The sequence below is a fragment of the Alosa alosa genome, chromosome 7 (assembly GCF_017589495.1).
Source record: "Alosa alosa isolate M-15738 ecotype Scorff River chromosome 7, AALO_Geno_1.1, whole genome shotgun sequence".
NCBI classification, from domain to species: Eukaryota; Metazoa; Chordata; class Actinopteri; order Clupeiformes; family Clupeidae; genus Alosa; species Alosa alosa.
In genome coordinates this window covers 6,563,171-6,580,438 of record NC_063195.1, presented here as the reverse complement: position 1 = coordinate 6,580,438, position 17,268 = coordinate 6,563,171, and the positions used below count along the sequence as shown (strand labels likewise).

Below are 17,268 nucleotides of genomic sequence, written 5' to 3'. Positions count from 1 at the left end.
AATGTAAGAATGTCTCCTTGAAGGTATCCTTGACAACAACAGTTTGTTATATCCATGTTGAACTGATATAATGATAAAGAAAATAATAATATAAAGAAAATGAACTGCAACGGACATTGTTTTATTGCATTTTAAACGGCTACTCTACTATTAAGAGTAATCTGAACATAAACTAATACATACTCCAATACATCTCTGCATGTGAACGAGTCAAGCTCTATTTACACGTGGCTTCTCTCGCCCGTGCCCCAGGAATCATCAAAGCTTCGGGCGCCATCGTCTCATTTGTCTACTTACAACCAGAGGAAGAGAACGATGGGAGAGGGAGGCGTGAGGGCCGATAAGCAAGGAGACTAAACCTTTTCCACACATTTACTGCGGCTTCTATGCATAAGCATATTACAATGAAGATCTGTGATTGTTCTAAATGATTTTCCATGCTGAGAACATTTATGATACTTCTCCAGTGATGCCGGCTCTCCAGTGTGTATTAGTTTCTTTTTAGGCTTTTCGCCCCTTTGTGATCACGCATGTGGCGTGAAAGACTTGACATGTGTGAAAAACCTCTTCCACAATGGGAACATTTATGAGGCTTCCCTTCAGTTGGTGTAGGCATTAATGTTTCACTAGGGATCTCTCCTTTGTGTTCAAGCATGTGACGTGAAAGACTTGACTTGTGTGAAAAACCTTTTCGACAGCAGGGACATTCATGAGTCTTCTCTTTTGTATGTAATTCCATATGGTATCTACGCTTAAGGGACATTCATTGGGAACATTTATGAGGCTTCCCGGTGTTTCTAGCACTTGTGTTTTGCGACTGGGCTCCTCTCCAACGTGTTCATGCATGTGGCGTGAAAGACTTGACCTGTGAGCAAAACCTTTTCGACAGCGGGTACATTCATGAGTCTTCTCTTTTGCATGTAATTCCTTATGGTATCTAAGCGCTAGGAATTCTGAAAAACCTTTCCCACACTGGTAACATTTATAACGCTTGTCTTCAGTCTGTGTTTCAAGCACTTGTGTTACACGACTCTGCTCCTCTTCATCGTGTTCATGCATGTGGCGTGAAAAACTTGACATGTATAAAAAACATTTTCGACAGCGGGAACATTTATGAGGCTTCCCTGGAGTCTGTGTAAACATTAATGTTTATGAGGCTTCCGTTTGTGAGTCTGTGAAAAACAAGTGTGAAAAACCTTTTCCACACTGGGAACATTTATGAGCCTTCCCTTCAGTCTGTTCTTCAAGCATTTGTGTTTCACGACTCAGCTCCTCTCCTTTGTGATCACGCATGTGGCGTGAAAGACTTGACGCGTGTGAGAAACCTCTTCCACAATGGAAACAGTTATGAGGCTTCCCTACAGTGTGTGCATAGTGTGTCTGGGCTTTTCAAGTTCAGTAAGGGCTCTGAAACTCTTCCTGCCAACTGTGCGTTGGTGCAGCCTTCCTTCGAGTTGCAGGTTGAGTTCATCATTCTGTCCTTGGATCCTCTGTTGCGAATGGTCTGATGCACCTGGAAGAGTTACCATAGAGACTTAGAATGATGCAGATGTTCTACAAGAGATACCGTATCCATTTAGAATGACATAGATATTCCACATGAAACAATTAAATATTAATGAGGAAATATTTAACTTGAAATAGAAACACTTCTGCATTTGAATTCTATGTAAGCCAATCACTACTTATGACTAACACATTACAAAGGGCTTAAAATTCATTTTCAAAAATGGGGGTCCCTCCCCTTCAGTGCTTCACATAGGGGGGATTAATACAGTTGGGAGATATTCATAATATATATAAACTGAACAATACTTAACATCGTCTTTACTTAGGTTGATTTTTACATTTTCTAATAGGTGTAAGTGTTTGTGACAACACGTCATGATAAATTTGATAATGTTTGTTCGCCGTTTTGGCGTGAAGCATCTTTCATGTAATGACATGGCACACTACAAAGTGAAAGTAGCCTAGGCCTCCTGTGCGCTCTGTGTCTGTAGCTGTCTGTGCACGTCCACAACCAATTACGCTCCTCAAATCCATGTTCCCTCGTGTCTCATGGCCACTCTATTTAATCCTTCTGTGTTTTCAAAATTCCAGACAGTTCCTGATTGCTAGACTTTTGTTTTCCTTTCCTGTTCAGCGGTCACAAGTTCTGCTGCGAAATATATATATATATAGAGAGAGAGAAAAGTGCACCTGCAAAGTGGTTCTTTGCATGTATGTGTCTGCATGGGGTTACGTCTCGATTTGTTTCGATTCAAGTCAGAAGTTAGACAATTGGTACATATATTTGTTAAAATGTGATCCAATCTTATTTTTGGCCATCTGATTGGATCACAGTTTGAAAATGGGGTCGTTAAAGGGGGGCGGGGGATTAGATAAGGGTCCTGGCTGGTTAAAAGAAACTGAGAGGATGTTTCTAATGCATTAATGTTCTCTTTTTTCAAAGTCAAAGTCAGCTTTATTGTCAATTTCTTCACATGTTCCAGACATACAAAGAGATCGAAATTACGTTTCTCACTATCCCACGGTGAAGACAAGACATATTTTACCAATTTAGGTCCACAGACAAACATAACATTCAAGTAAACAAAAAAGTAAGTAAATAAGTAAATAAGAGGGCACATATAATAATGAAAAAATAAGAGCAGCAAAATGTGGTTGAAATTGTGCATAGACAGTCAATAAAAATACTAGTGCAAATTCAGGCCAATAAAAGGCTTGGGTAGTTCTGTTTGACCTAAGTAAGAAGAAAGTGGCATAGTGGTGCAAGTTATGTAAGAGCAGCAGAAGTGTTGTGTTTCAGGACAACAACACCAGTTGTAAAGTGTGCAAGTGTGCAAGTGTGCAAGTGGAGTAGTGCAGGCGGCCATTTTTGGGTCCAATGTCCAGGATGTTATGTAGCTGAGGGTGGAGGGGGGAGAGGAGGGAGAGAGTTCAGCATCCCACGGCTTGGTGTATGAAGCTGTTGGTGAGTCTGGTAGTCTTGGGGCGCAGGCTTCTGTACCTCTTCCCAGAGGGCAGTAGATCAAACAAATTGTGAGCGGGGTGACTTGCATCACTCACAATTTTGGTAAGCCTTTGGCGGGTGAGGTGGGTGGTGTAAATGTCCTTCAGGGAGGGAGTGAAGCACCAATAATCCTTCCAGCTGTGTTCACTATGCTGCAGGGCTTTCCTGTTGTATTCAGTGCAGCTTCGCCCCACACAGCCGATACAGCTGGAGAGGATGCTCTCGATGGTGCCTCGGTAGAATGTGGTCATGATGGCTGGTGGAGCACTTGCTCGCCTGAGTTTCACGAGGAAGTACAGGCGCCGCTGAGCTCTCTTCGCCAGTGATGCAGTGTTGGTGGTCCAGCTGAGGTCTTCACTGATGTGCACCCCCAGGAATTTGGTGCTGCTCGCTCTCTCCACCACAGCACCGTCGATGGTCAGTGGCAGGTGTTGGGTGTGACCTCTCCGGAAGTCAACAACAATCTCTTTGGTCTTGCTGACGTTCAGCAGGAGGTTGTTGTCCCTGCACCACGTGGTCAGATGGTCGACCTCCAACCTGTATTGAGTCTCAAATTAAGCCCTTGGTGATGAGACCCACCAGAGTTGTGTCGTCAGCAAATTTCACTATGTGATTGTTGCTGTAGGTTGCAGTGCAGTCATGCGTCAGCAGGGTGAAGAGCAGCGGACTGAGCACGCAGCCTTGGGGGGCCCCTGTGCTCAGTGTGATGCTGCTTGAGGTATTGTTGCCAACACGTACTACTTGGGGCCTCTGACAGAGGAAGTCCAGTAGCCAGTTGCAGAGGTAGGTACTGAGTCCCAGTTTGTCAAGTTTGCAGATGAGTTGTTGTGGTATTATGGTGTTGAATGCAGAACTGAAGTCTATAAACAGCAATCTCACATATGAGTCTCTTTTTTTTCCAGGTGGGTGAGGGCTGGGTGGAGGGCAGAGCAGATTGCATCCTCTGTAGACCGCTTGGCTCGGTATGCAAACTGGAAGGGGTCCAGGGTGGGGGGGAGAATGGCTTTGATATGTGACATGACAAGCCGCTCAAAGCACTTCATGATGATGGGTGTCAGTGCCACAGGGCGGTAGTCATTGAAGCAGGATGGAGCAGTTTTCTTCGGCACAGGTATGATGGTGGCAGCTTTGAAACATGATGGGACGATGGCTTGCTTCAGGGAAGTGTTAAAGATGTCTGTGAAGACATCCTTAAGCTCCCCTGCACAGTCCTTCAGCGTACGACCTGGGATGTTGTCTGGACCTGTTGCCTTACGGTGTTGATGGCAGCAAGTGTCCTCTTCACGCTGTCGGCAGAGAGGCACAGGGGGCTGCTCATGTAGAGGGGATGGGTCTTCTGTGGGCAGGTGCTGTTTTGTGCTTCAAAGCGAGCAAAGAAGCGGTTCAGGTTGTTGAGCAGAGGGATGTTGCTCTCACAGCTCTGTGGCGCGGGCTTGTAGTCCGTGAGGGCCTGAATGCCCTGCCATAGGCTTTGTGCGTTCCTGCTGTCTTTGAAGTGGGTGGTTATCTTGTGAGTGTATTCCTTTTTGCTTCCTTGATGCCACGGGACAGGTTGGCTCTCGCTGTTTTCATGCCAGCTTCATCCCCAGCTCTGTAGGCTTTGTCTCTGGCCCTCAGCAGCCTGAGGACATCCCCTGTCAGCCATGGCTTCCAGTTAGCCAGTGAGTGATGATGTTTTTGTGTGGGTCACATCATCGATGCACTTGGTGATGTAAGAGGTTACAGTGTCTGTATACTCCTCTATGTCTGTCGGTTGTTGTAAGTGGCTGCCTGCTTAAACATTTCCCAGTCTGTTGTGTCAAAGCAGTCTTGAAGAGCATCGGAGGCTCCCTCAGGCCACACTTTTACCTGCTTACAAACCGGGTTTGTTCGCTTTTACCCTTTGTCTGTATGCGGGCATTAGCATAACAGTGATATGGTCTGAAAGTCCAATGTGGGGAGGGGGTGGCTTTGTATGCTCCTTTGTGTGCAGTGTAGACCAGGTCCAGGATGTTATCTCCTCTTGTTGGAAAATCAACATGCTGGTGTAGCTTTGGAAGTACAGTTTTGAGATCAGCATGGTTAAAATCTCCAGTGAAGATGGTGAAACCGTCTGGGTGTGCTGTCTGTTGTTCACTGACAGCCTGGTACAGTTCACTAAGAGACGCAGCGTTCTTATCGCTGTTGTTGTTGGTAGGCGGGATGTATACTGCGACTAGCAGAATCGCAGTAATTTCCCTTGGCAGGTAAAAAGGACGGCACTTTATGATCATAAACTCTGCCAGTGGTGAGCAGTGTTTGCATACTACTACAGTGTCCCGCACCATTCGGCCACGGATGTAAACACAGATTCCTCCTCCTCGCGGATTTACCTCCCTTTACAATGGCCCTGTCTGCTCGATAGCATGCTAGCTGCTCCAGTTGTACAGCAGAGTCCGGAATGTTGTCATTTAACCAAGTCTCAGTGAAGACGAGCACACAGCAGTTACTTACTGTCGGTTCGTTGATCTCAGCAGTCGTATGTGATCCATTTTGTTGTCCAGTGATCATTACATTTGCCAGGAGAATGGATGGTATTGCTGGGCGAAGTTGGGCTGGGCGCTAGCCTGGCCGGGCGACTCAGCGCTTGCCCCTCTTCTGCTTCCTCGCGACACCGCTTCCGGCGCTTTCTTTCGGGGAGGAATAGCAGGCGAAGTCCGTGTTGTTGCAGGCGGAGTAGTCCGGAAGTTCCTTTAGCGTCTCTGTTGCAAAGTCAGAAGCGCTGCAAAACTTGCTTTTGCAGATGTCAATTAAAACTGCCTGCTGTACTTGTAGTACGGCGTAGTAAAGACGAGACGAACACGTAAAACTTTGGGACAAACACTTTTAAGCGAACAAAACACCGTCACGGTTGGGACAGAGAGAGGTCGCTGCGTGTGTACGCGCCGCCATCTTGGCGTTTTCTTTTCATTATTGTTTTATTTTATTTTTTTAAATAACAAATACACCAACCCAATGTCACCTTTTGTAACTGTTGTTCATTACATAGCCGCTAAGCACAAACAACGAAGCTAGCAAACCCGGAGTTTATTACAGAAGACTGTTAAGAACACTTACCAACTATTCCCCTACCAGCTCCTCTCGAAGGAAAGTTCATATAAATCATTACCTTCCGGCAATAGACAACATGCTCTGTGTGAGATCTCAGTCTTTTGTGAGATTAACCGTCTGTTCTAATAGGCTCCGGGTCTGCTAACTACGTTGCTGGTGCTTCATTTTATATCTAAGGACCCTGAGCAAGCCACTGACAAGGTTTGGTGCTGTTTTGAACAATTTTACTGGTTAAAAAATGCTATTTGGGATGCGTTTAGCTCACTAACCGGAGCTAATCAACGGTTTGCGTTTTGGGGCCAAAGCATATACCGGGCCAAGCTCTGTAGTGGTTGATCAACGAAAAATACTGTCTCCACGGCTTATGTGATGTTTTAATGCAGAAAAACACTCCGGGGTCAATTTTTACTGGAATTACACTTTAACTCCGGGACAATACCAAGTAGAATTCGGGACAGTTTTTTCTACTGAGGAAAAAAAATATTTTCAAGCCCTGGTGGGAAGAAAAATCCATGGCTTCCTGGTCTGGCATCCTCAAATCAGCAGGCACGTTCAATCAGCTGACTGCAATTGCAATTTTAAAAGACCAGAGATACAGCTAAAGTAACAAATGAACTGCAACGGACATTGTTTTGTCTAAACTTATACGTCTCATCTAAAGGCGCAGCTTTGCTGACTGAATGAGCTTGTAACATACCTTCTGCATGTGAATGAGTATAACTGTTTTCAGACATGTCCTCCACACTATATGCAGATTTTTAGCAAATGGATGTCCGACCCTTCGAGTGATATGTGATGTCTCGAGGGATATGTTGTTCCGATGTACGGCCCAAGCGCTTATCAACAGAACAGCTCAGTCCCTGCCTCAGTCATTGCAAGCGCATCTTGATTGATTAATCACCCACTATGTGGATACTGTTTTTTCTTAGAATTGATTTAGATTAAGTGTTATTTAGTATAATTTGTATTTTAGTATATATTTATCTTCTACTGTCCTTATTGCTTTAGTTTTTTTATATTATATACTTTTAATTACTTTCTGCTGTTAGTGAATGTGTATGCTACTGTGACCTTGAATTTCCCCTGGGGATCAATAAAGTATCTATCTATCTATCTATCTATCTATCTATCTATGCGGACTTAAACTTATGCCTGAAAGCAGCTAATGTAATACAACACACTGCTGCCACAGACCAGTACCATCTAGAGTCACAAAATTGTGCCACACACCAGTCTATTTATCTCTATGTGCCACACACCAGTCTATGTATCTCTATGTGCCACACACCAGTCTATTTATCTATGTATCTATGTACCACACACCAGTCTATTTATCTATGTATCTCTATGTGCCACACACCAGTCTATGTATCTCTATGTACCACACACCAGTCTATTTATCTATGTATCTATGTACCACACACCAGTCTATTTATCTATGTATCTCTATGTGCCACACACCAGTCTATGTATCTCTATGTGCCACACACCAGTCTATTTATCTATGTATCTCTATGTGCCACACACCAGTCTATGTATCTCTATGTGCCACACACCAGTCTATTTATCTATGTATCTCTATGTACCACACACCAGTCTATTTATCTATGTATCTCTATGTACCACACACCAGTCTATTTATCTATGTGTCTCTATGTGCCACACACCAGTCTATGTATCTCTATGTGCCACACACCAGTCTATTTATCTATGTATCTCTATGTACCACACACCAGTCTATTTATCTATGTATCTCTATGTACCACACACCAGTCTATTTATCTATGTATCTATGTACCACACACCAGTCTATTTATCTATCTATATGTACCACACACCAGTCTATTTATCTATGTATCTATATGTACCACACACCAGTCTATGTATCTCTATGTGCCACACACCAGTCTATGTATCTCTATGTGCCACACACCAGTCTATTTATCTATGTATCTCTATGTACCACACACCAGTCTATTTATCTATTTATCTATGTATCTATGTACCACACACCAGTCTATTTATCTATCTATATGTACCACACACCAGTCTATTTATCTATGTATCTATATGTACCACACACCAGTCTATTTATCTATGTATCTCTATGTACCACACACCAGTCTATTTATCTATGTATCTCTATGTACCACACACCAGTCTATTTATCTATGTATTTATGTATGTGCCACACACCAGTCTATTTATCTATGTATCTATATGTTTATCACACATCTATGTCCACATTTATTTATCTATCTATATGTACACACCACTATTTATCTATGTATCTATATGTACCCACAATAACCAGTTATTTATCTCTATGTACCACACACCAGTCTATGTATCTCTATGTGCCACACACCAGTCTATGTATCTCTATGTACCACACACCAGTCAATTTATCTATGTATCTCTATGTACCACACACCAGTCTATTTATCTATGTATCTATGTACCACACACCAGTCTATTTATCTATCTATATGTACCACACACCAGTCTATTTATCTATGTATCTATATGTACCACACACCAGTCTATGTATCTCTATGTACCACACACCAGTCTATGTATCTCTATGTACCACACACCAGTCTATGTATCTCTATGTACCACACACCAGTCTATTTATCTATGTATCTCTATGTGCCACACACCAGTCTATTTATCTATGTATCTCTATGTACCACACACCAGTCTATGTATCTCTATGTGCCACACACCAGCCTATGTATCTCTATGTGCCACACACCAGTCTATGTATCTCTATGTATCTATGTGCCACACACCAGTCTATGTATCTATGTGCCACACACCAGTCTATGTATCTCTATGTGCCACACACCAGCCTATGTATCTCTATGTGCCACACACCAGTCTATGTATCTCTATGTGCCACACACCAGTCTATGTATCTCTATGTGAGAGGACTTACTTTCCAGCTGGTCGAGCTGCTGCTCCTCCTCTTCAGTCTTCACTGTTGTCCTTAGCGTTTCATTGTAAGTAGACCTCGGTGTCTCATCTGGACATGAAATCATATGATCATATTCCTCCTCTTTGATGTTTTCTTTTTTCAATATAAAACTCAGATCAACCTGGTGTGTTTCAGCACAGCCAGAACTTGAGGGAAGTCCGAGATCCATGTTGCTAGCAGAACAAAGATGATCCCCCTCCAAAGCAGATCAATTGCCTGTAGTCAGAGACAGAAAATAAAGATAAATAGAAAGATCAAAGTCAGTTTCCTTCTCTAAAAAAAAAAAAAAAAAAACAGAAAGCAACTCTGTAAATAATTATTTGCAAATCAATGAATGAACGAGTACTTATGTTATGTCCTTTTAATTTCTTACAGCCTGGGTCGTTGTTGCCCACAACACGCAAGCATTGTGCTAATGAATGACGTCATTGACAAGTTTGAAAGGCTTTTTAGAATAATTACTTTAGAACAATAGTGACTTTAAAATGTAAAAATTGGTCAGTGTATATTTTCTTTGCCCCACCTGCGAGCGCCCTCACGTGGAACAAGAGGAACTGCAACCAGTCCAACCTAGCCATCCCTATTGAACCCCATTCAATTTTGGCGCCACTTCGACATCAAATAACATTACAGCTTAAGTGTTTTAAGCCTTTATATGAACTTTTTCTATTTTCGGAGTAATACAACATTGTGTGATTGGCGTCATAACCTCGTAACTAACTTACCGGCTGAGTGATACACTTTTTTCCGAAATCAATGCTAAAGTGACATAATAAGCATACAACCAGACCGGGTGAAAGCGTCGCATAGGAGTAAAATAACCGTATTTTCTGGATAAGAACGAAAGCATCGGAGCGCAACATTTCAGCAAAGTTTTGATGGATTGACATGAGCCTAGGCTATGAATGTAGCGAGTGTTGTTTATATTAAATCACGTTTATCTACGAACAACTAGGACATTTAGAACAGTAATGTAGACATGGTGGTAACGAAGTAAGTGGCTACACACCCAATCTCTCGGTGCAGCTATCACAAGAGTTACACGAGTCAGACTACGTGCCTACGTTACATTTACGTCCCCTGAGCCTGGGCAGAAAGCCTCGTCGACCAACACGAAACGGTTGAAATTTGCTTCACCCGCCCCTATGCACCCGCCTCGTTTGACGTCTACGTGATGACTGTCCATATTTTTTACTGTTTATGGTCACGACCAAACGTTAACGATTGGTTATGGCAAATCCAGAGTGGCGGAATGGAGCGGAGGGAATGGCGGCGACTGGAGGAAAGGAGCGTAGACGTTTGTCTGGTGAGCGTGAGCTACAGGCGGTTGGCAACAACTGGACTGTGAATGGTCAGAGGTCAGGAAATGACGGATCAGGAAGTGAGGATGGGGAGATGGATGTTGGACGGGAGTTTGGATGAGTGGAAAGTAATCAATAGGAAAACGGAAAACTAAAGATAGAGACGAATCAGATTATAGTGACATTGATAACTAAATAAAAACGTGAAAAAGGAGTGAAGATGAGTTCAAGGTGTTTATCAAATTGTTACAAGAGGGGACTACTTTTAACGAGTGGAGTCCAATCCAACTAACCAAAAGTCTGCATAAAGACATTGGGGAGGTAAGGAGCTAAACAATTGAGGAATGGTTCTTTACTGGTAATATGTAAAAGTGATGAACAACAACAGAAAGCAATAAAGACAAATAAACTAAATGGACAGCGAGTGAAGTGTTCAATGGCATATGACAAAAAACTTTGTTAGGGGTGTGATCTCTGGGATTCCTCTAAGTGAGTCAGTGGATTCAGTGAGAGAAGGAATACAAAATGTTAAAGTAAGGGAAGCAAAGCGACTTAAAACAAGAAGGAATGGAGTTATATGTGACAGTCTATCAGTACTGTTAACTTTTGACTAAGCTAAACCCCAGGAAAAGTCTTGATTGGTTACATGAGCTATGATGTCATGGTTTACATTCCTCCACCACTGCGGTGTTTTTAAATGTCAAAGATATGGGCATGTAGCAGCGATATGCAAGGGCAAAACAAAGATGTAGCAAATGTAATGGTGAACATGAATATGGGAAAGTGTGAAGAAGGGCAAAACTAAAATGTTGCAACTGTGGAGGAGAACATAGTGCAGCATATGGAGGTTGTGAGGCTAACAAAAGAATGCAGGAGGTACAGCTAATTAAAGTAGTCCAAGGGGTTTCCTATGCAGAGGCAACTAAGAAAGTCCCAAGAGGTGTAGGTGTACTGGTAGAAACAATAAAGGATGGGACTAAAGATGTAAAGGAATGTGTAAAGTGTGATCAACTAAAAGAAGATCGTTGATTGTGAGTAAAAGGTGATTTTGTGCTCTTCATGGCTGAGATAATCAATTGCTCAGCACAGACCACTAGTAGAACTGAAAGAATTAAAATAATTGTAAAGTCAGCTGAAAAATACCTGGATGCAAAGGGAATGCCTTGGGAAAGAGTAAGAGATATTCTTAATGATGAAACACAACAATCACAGTCATGGAGTGGGCCTGTATAATGGTTTTAATTATACTTCAGTGGAATGCTAGGAGTTTAATTGCAAACGGCCAAGAATTCAAAAAAAATATGTTGAAAATTTACAAGAGAAACCTAATATTATTTGTATACAAGAAACCTGGCTAGTGCCTAGGTTGGATTTTTGTAATAAAGGGGTATGGCTCTATAAGAAGGGATAGGGAAATAGGTAAAGGAGGAGGAGTTGTAATTTTTTATACAAAGGGGACTTCAGTATAGAGAGGTAAAGAGGGGGAATGACTTGGAATACATTGCTACAGAAGTATGGACAAATGAAGATAATGTGACAATTATAAACTTTATAACCCATGTAGACAAGTGGAGATAAGGCAACTGGAGGATATTTGGAAGGATTTGACAGGGAGAATTATCTGGTGTGGGGATTTTAATGCACATAGTACATTATGGGGAGAGAGGGATGATGGGAATGGAAATGTAGTAGTAAGAATTTATGGAAGAGAAAGAGTTAGTATGTTTGAATGATGGATCTGGGACTAGAATAGATGTGGCAAGGGGTACAGAGTCAGCAATAGATCTAACTATTGTCACAAAACCATTGCAGATAGATGTGACTGGGAGGTAGTTAGGGAAAGCACAGTAGGAAGTGATCATTATCCCATTAGAATTCAGATAGGAGTGGAATTAAGAAATGAACATGACATAAGAGAAGAGAGATGGATTTTAGGAAAAGCAGATTGGGGTAAGTATAGAGAAGTAAGTGATGAATTGTTACTATCTATTGATAAAAATCAGGATATTGAGAAATTGTGTAATGAAATTGGCAGTGGAATAATTGTTGCAGCAGGAGTATCAATCCCAAAAACTAAGCCTAAGACGTTAACTAAAATAGTGCCATGGTGGTCTACAGAATGTAAGGAAGCAATTAAAGGTAGAAATAGAGCGTTTTAAAGAGTTAAAAAGAACACATAATTTTCAGAATTTAGTTCAATATAAAAGATCTCAGGCAATAGTTAGGAAAACAATAAGACAAGCTAAAAAACATCATTGGAAAAAGTTCTGTGACTCTATTGGTCGAACTCCAGTGGAGAGAGTTTGGAATATGATTAAAAAAATGAAAGGGAATGGAAGGGAATATGGATACCCAGTGTTGGTTGAGGGGCAAAAGAACGATCACCAATAATAAGGAAAAAGCAGAGGTTATGGCTAAAACATTAGCCAAGGTGCACAGCTCAGGGAATTTAAATCAAGAAGAAAAAAGAGGTAGAGAAGTTACAATTGAAAAATATCGCAATGTGTTTGACATTGAGGATAGCGAAGAAGGGGTATTGGATGTGTTATTTCCGAAATCTGAACTCAATAAGGCATTAAGTAAATTAGGTAAGTCATCTCCAGGGATGGATAAAATCTGCTATTCCATGTTGGAGAACTTAAGTGATAAGGGAAGGAAGTTTTGTTAAGTCTATATAATAAAGTATGGATAGATGGCTGTATTCCTAGAACATGGAAGGAGTCTATAATTATTCCTATTAGGAAACCTGGGAAAGATCCTAAAATAGCAATTAACTATAGACCTATTGCATTAACATCCCAGATGGGAAAAACTATGGAAAGGATGATTAATGACAGGCTTACATATTGGGTTGAAACGAAAGGATTAATGAATCATTATCAAAGTGGATTCAGGAAAGGTAGAGGCACCATGGATCCCATTGTATGCCTTGAGGATACAATAAGGAAGGCTCAAGTGAACAAAGAAAATGTAGTGGCAGTGTTTTTTGACATTGAGAAGGCATATGATTTGTTGTGGAAAGAAGGTATACTGATAAAGGTTAAAATATTGGGAATAAAGGGACGGATGTTCCAATGGATTAAATGGTTTTTGTCTAATAGAACAATTCAAATTAAAATAAATGGAGAATTAAGTGAGCAATACAGTGTGGAAAATGGTGTCCCACAAGGAAGTATTGTTAGTCCACTATTATTTTCAATAATGATTGATGATATTTTTAAAGACATACAAAATTCAGTTGGGGTGGCATTGTTTGCAGATGATGGAGCAATGTGGAAAAAGGAAGAAATATAGATTTTGTGGTGGGTAAGATGCAACAGGCAGTGAACAGAGTCCAAGAATGGGCCCTTCAATGGGGGTTTAGGATCTCAATAGATAAAACAAAGACTTTATTCTTCTCTAGGAAGAAAATAAATGAAGATGTTAAAATCAAATTATCTGGGGCAGATTTAGAAAGAGTGGAATTCTTCAAATATTTAGGAATGTGGTTTGACAAGCCATTAAATTGGACAATGCATATACAAAAAATATTGAGAAATGCAAGAAAGTGCTGAATGTGATGAGGTGTCTGCGTGGAGTTGAATGGGGAGCAAGTAGACCTGCTTTAAAAGCCATTTATACAGGGCTGATGAGATCTGTATTTGACTATGGGTGTGTAGTGTATGGGTCTGCTGCTAAAACATCACTTAAGCAACTAGATGTAATTCAGAACCAAGGTTTGAAGCTATGCTGTGGGGCAATTAAGACCACGCCAGTGGCAGCAGTCCAGGTAGAGATGGGAGAGATGCCTCTCTATCTTAGAAGAGACCAGCTGTCTCTTGTGTATTGGACAAATCTAAGGGGTCATAGTGAAAAACACATGAGTCAATCAGTCTTATGGCAGTGTCAAGAGAGAGAGAGTTACCTTATTAAAAGTGTTGGTTGGACAATAAAACAAAAGGTAATAAATATGGGAATCAGTGCTCTTGAAATAAGCCCTACAGTGGCATATCCTGTTGTTCCTCCTTGGCTGATGTCAGAGGTTCCAGTAGACTTGGGCTTATTAGAGGAAAAGAAGGATGTTGAAGTGGATCATTACAGGGTCCAGAGTTACATTGCGAAAGCAAATATAAAGAAGCAGTCATTTTATATACTGATGCATCTAAGCAGACTGATAAGAAAATGGGAGTTGCTTTATGTTATCCCTCAATTAAACATTGAATCTGGAAAGAGAATCAATGATGATTTAGCTGTATACACAGCAGAAATTATAGGAATATGGATGGCCTTATTGTGGGTAGAGAGCAATAGACCTAAGCAAGCTGTGATTAAGGCCAGACTCTAGCTCAGCTTTAATAAGCCTTAAACGTTGTCACTCTGAGTCTAGACAGGACATAGTATATGAAGTAATGCAATTAGCCAACAATCTGCTTAAGTCTGGTATTAGTACTACATTTATATGGGTACCAGCTCATATAGGTGTAGGAGGTAATGAATTAGCAGATAAATGTGCAAAGAAAGCAGCAGGGAAGTCTGATATAGAGTTGAATATTAAATACAGCAAAGCTGAAGTCAAAAGTATAATCAAAGCTAAAATAAATGAAAAATGGCAATTTGTATGGGATAACTGAACAGTCTGGAAGACACCTGCATAGTCTTCAAGGAAAGGTGGGGAGGAGCAGGAATACATGCAGAAGCAAGCAAGAAGAAGATGTGGTGTCCAGAATGAGGCTAGGACATACAGGATTAAACAGAACATTAGTTACCATGAAAAGCATGTTGATGGAATGTGTGAATATTGTAATAGTCAAGAGACCATAGAGCATGTAATTATGTTTTGTCCTGAGTACCATCAAGCCAGACAAAGATTTATCTCACAACTTGGTGAAATCCAGATGACATTAAATTTGAATGATATACTGCAAAGAGAATCAGGTGAAATTTGTTTTTCCTTTTTGTTTTCTTTTTTGAAGGTAACTGGGTTATTTAAAAGAATTTAGGAAAGTGTAGGATGACCATTTGATCCACACTCCAGTCTAGATGGTGGCGGTAATGCACCAAAAAGCTGGTTGCCAACCGCCATATAAAAAGAAGAAGAAGAAATCCAGAGTGGCTCTGGGCAGCCAATAGTTTTAAACTTCAGAGTACCGCGTTCAAGACAGTTAGCTGCTAACGCTTGGCAATGGAAAGTGGCCAGACTGTGTACATGCTATCGCCGACATTCAAAAAACGGATATGCGTTCATATTTCACAACTTTTGTTAAGTACTAAGAAAGGCTGGCAAGCAAGCTGCAGACAGATCTTCAGACACTTCCCTGTTAGGTAGGCAATGCCAGTTAAACACGCTGGAGACGCAATCAGATCAACGTGCATTTCCTCCTGGTTACGAAAACGTTTGTTTTATTTTTCTGTCGGTCCGTGGTTCCTTTATAAATTAATTGCGCAACATTATCAGACTAGTGACAGAAGCACCGGACCTGTGTTCACATCCATAGCTTGTGAAATGGTATGCTGCATCCAAGCAAAGATTCTAGAGGCCCAGCGCAACTCCAAAAATCTTTCAGAAGCATCCCCCCTTGTTTTCTTTTTCACAAATCGCACCCTGGGTGTAGGCCTATGCGAGGTTATTGGCTCGCCCAAGTAGTCTATGTTTCGGGAGAAAATACTGATCTGTAAAGAACGTTTGAATGTATTGCTTCTTAAGTTGTGTTGAGATCAGCAGTCGAAGTTACTTGCGAAGTTGGGCTAACTAACCTAGCTCCCGCCAAGTGTTTATGACAAAAACACATACCTTCCTCCGACAAGTTCCCTGCTCCGTCGACTCCGATCTGCTGATTTGGTGTTTGTTGACACAAAATGTATTGAACCAACATCTACGTACACATGTTATCACAGGGTGGACTGCTTGTATGTTCCTTCTTGCGTTACCCGAAGTGAGCATAAACAGGAAGTGAGTCGTGCATGCGTCACTGCGACTTTCTTCTTCTTTAGTTTCGATTGCATCGTTATTTCGCCACCTACTGTACAGGAGTGTGTAAAGTAGGCCTAAACCTCAATGTGTGTTGTTACTAGTGGTTTAATAGACAATGGACAGGCCTACAGCTACTCAGAGGACAATAGAAATGGTAAATGGTTGTAGATTGCTGTAAGGTGGACTGCAAATGAGAGTTTTGTGGTGTTCATTCACAGCATATACCCAAGTTTCAGTCTGTAACATACATTGTGTTTATTTTTTTATTTTTTAGTCTTCCTCAACCACAGCTTGGTTGCGGCAGAGGCTGGAGGATGACCTCTTGGCCTACCTCGAGAGGTCTGATGCTGCTTCCATGGCTGCTGCCCAGAGATGAGGATGGAGATAAGGTCGATGAGGGAAGATCGAAGTGCATCATCAGGATGGTGGACAAGCAGTGAGGCAGGCACAATGACAAACTACACAAAGCTTTAAAGAATGATTTCTCTCTGTTGTATTTGACTTGTACTCAATATTTTTTTTTTTTACACAGTTGTATTATTTCAACTTTCTATTTTACCGTTAAAGTATAATTCTTATTTTATTAACCCTTAGAACCCGATTGACGCAAAGTGCATCAAAAAACACAATGGCAGATGAAATGAAAATTGAAAAACAATATATAATGTGTGTGTGGCACTTATAATGATCCCCATTTTCACTACCTTTATCCTTAAGAATAAAGGTAGTGAAAATGCCCTAAAAACAGCTTAGGGTTCTAAGGGTTAAACAAACCTCTCAATGATAACAGTATATTTTCCCCAAAAATAAACAACTTAAAAAAATCAACTAAAAAAACTCCATCACTGGACCAACTATGCACAGCACTCATCCGTTAACAAAACTGTTTGAAAATTAGTCTTCATGTATTCTTGAGCCCAATGCAACCGTTTCTGCTTGTGAGCATTATTTAGGG

At 41.2% G+C, this 17,268-nt stretch overlaps 1 protein-coding gene and 1 long non-coding RNA gene across 2 annotated transcripts in view; both read right to left on the bottom strand.

Annotated features, from left to right (window-relative positions):
* The window catches only part of LOC125297241 (zinc finger protein 729-like), a 540,495-nt gene that overhangs the window by 176,327 nt on the left and 346,900 nt on the right, over positions 1 to 17,268 (bottom strand). The gene's annotated exons all lie outside the window — the stretch shown is intronic.
* Positions 835 to 16,274, bottom strand: LOC125297432. Its single transcript, XR_007194015.1, has 4 exons — positions 16,134 to 16,274; positions 9,024 to 9,278; positions 1,184 to 1,513; positions 835 to 865 (listed from the first exon to the last, which is right to left on the bottom strand). It is a non-coding gene; the product is annotated as an uncharacterized LOC125297432 (long non-coding RNA).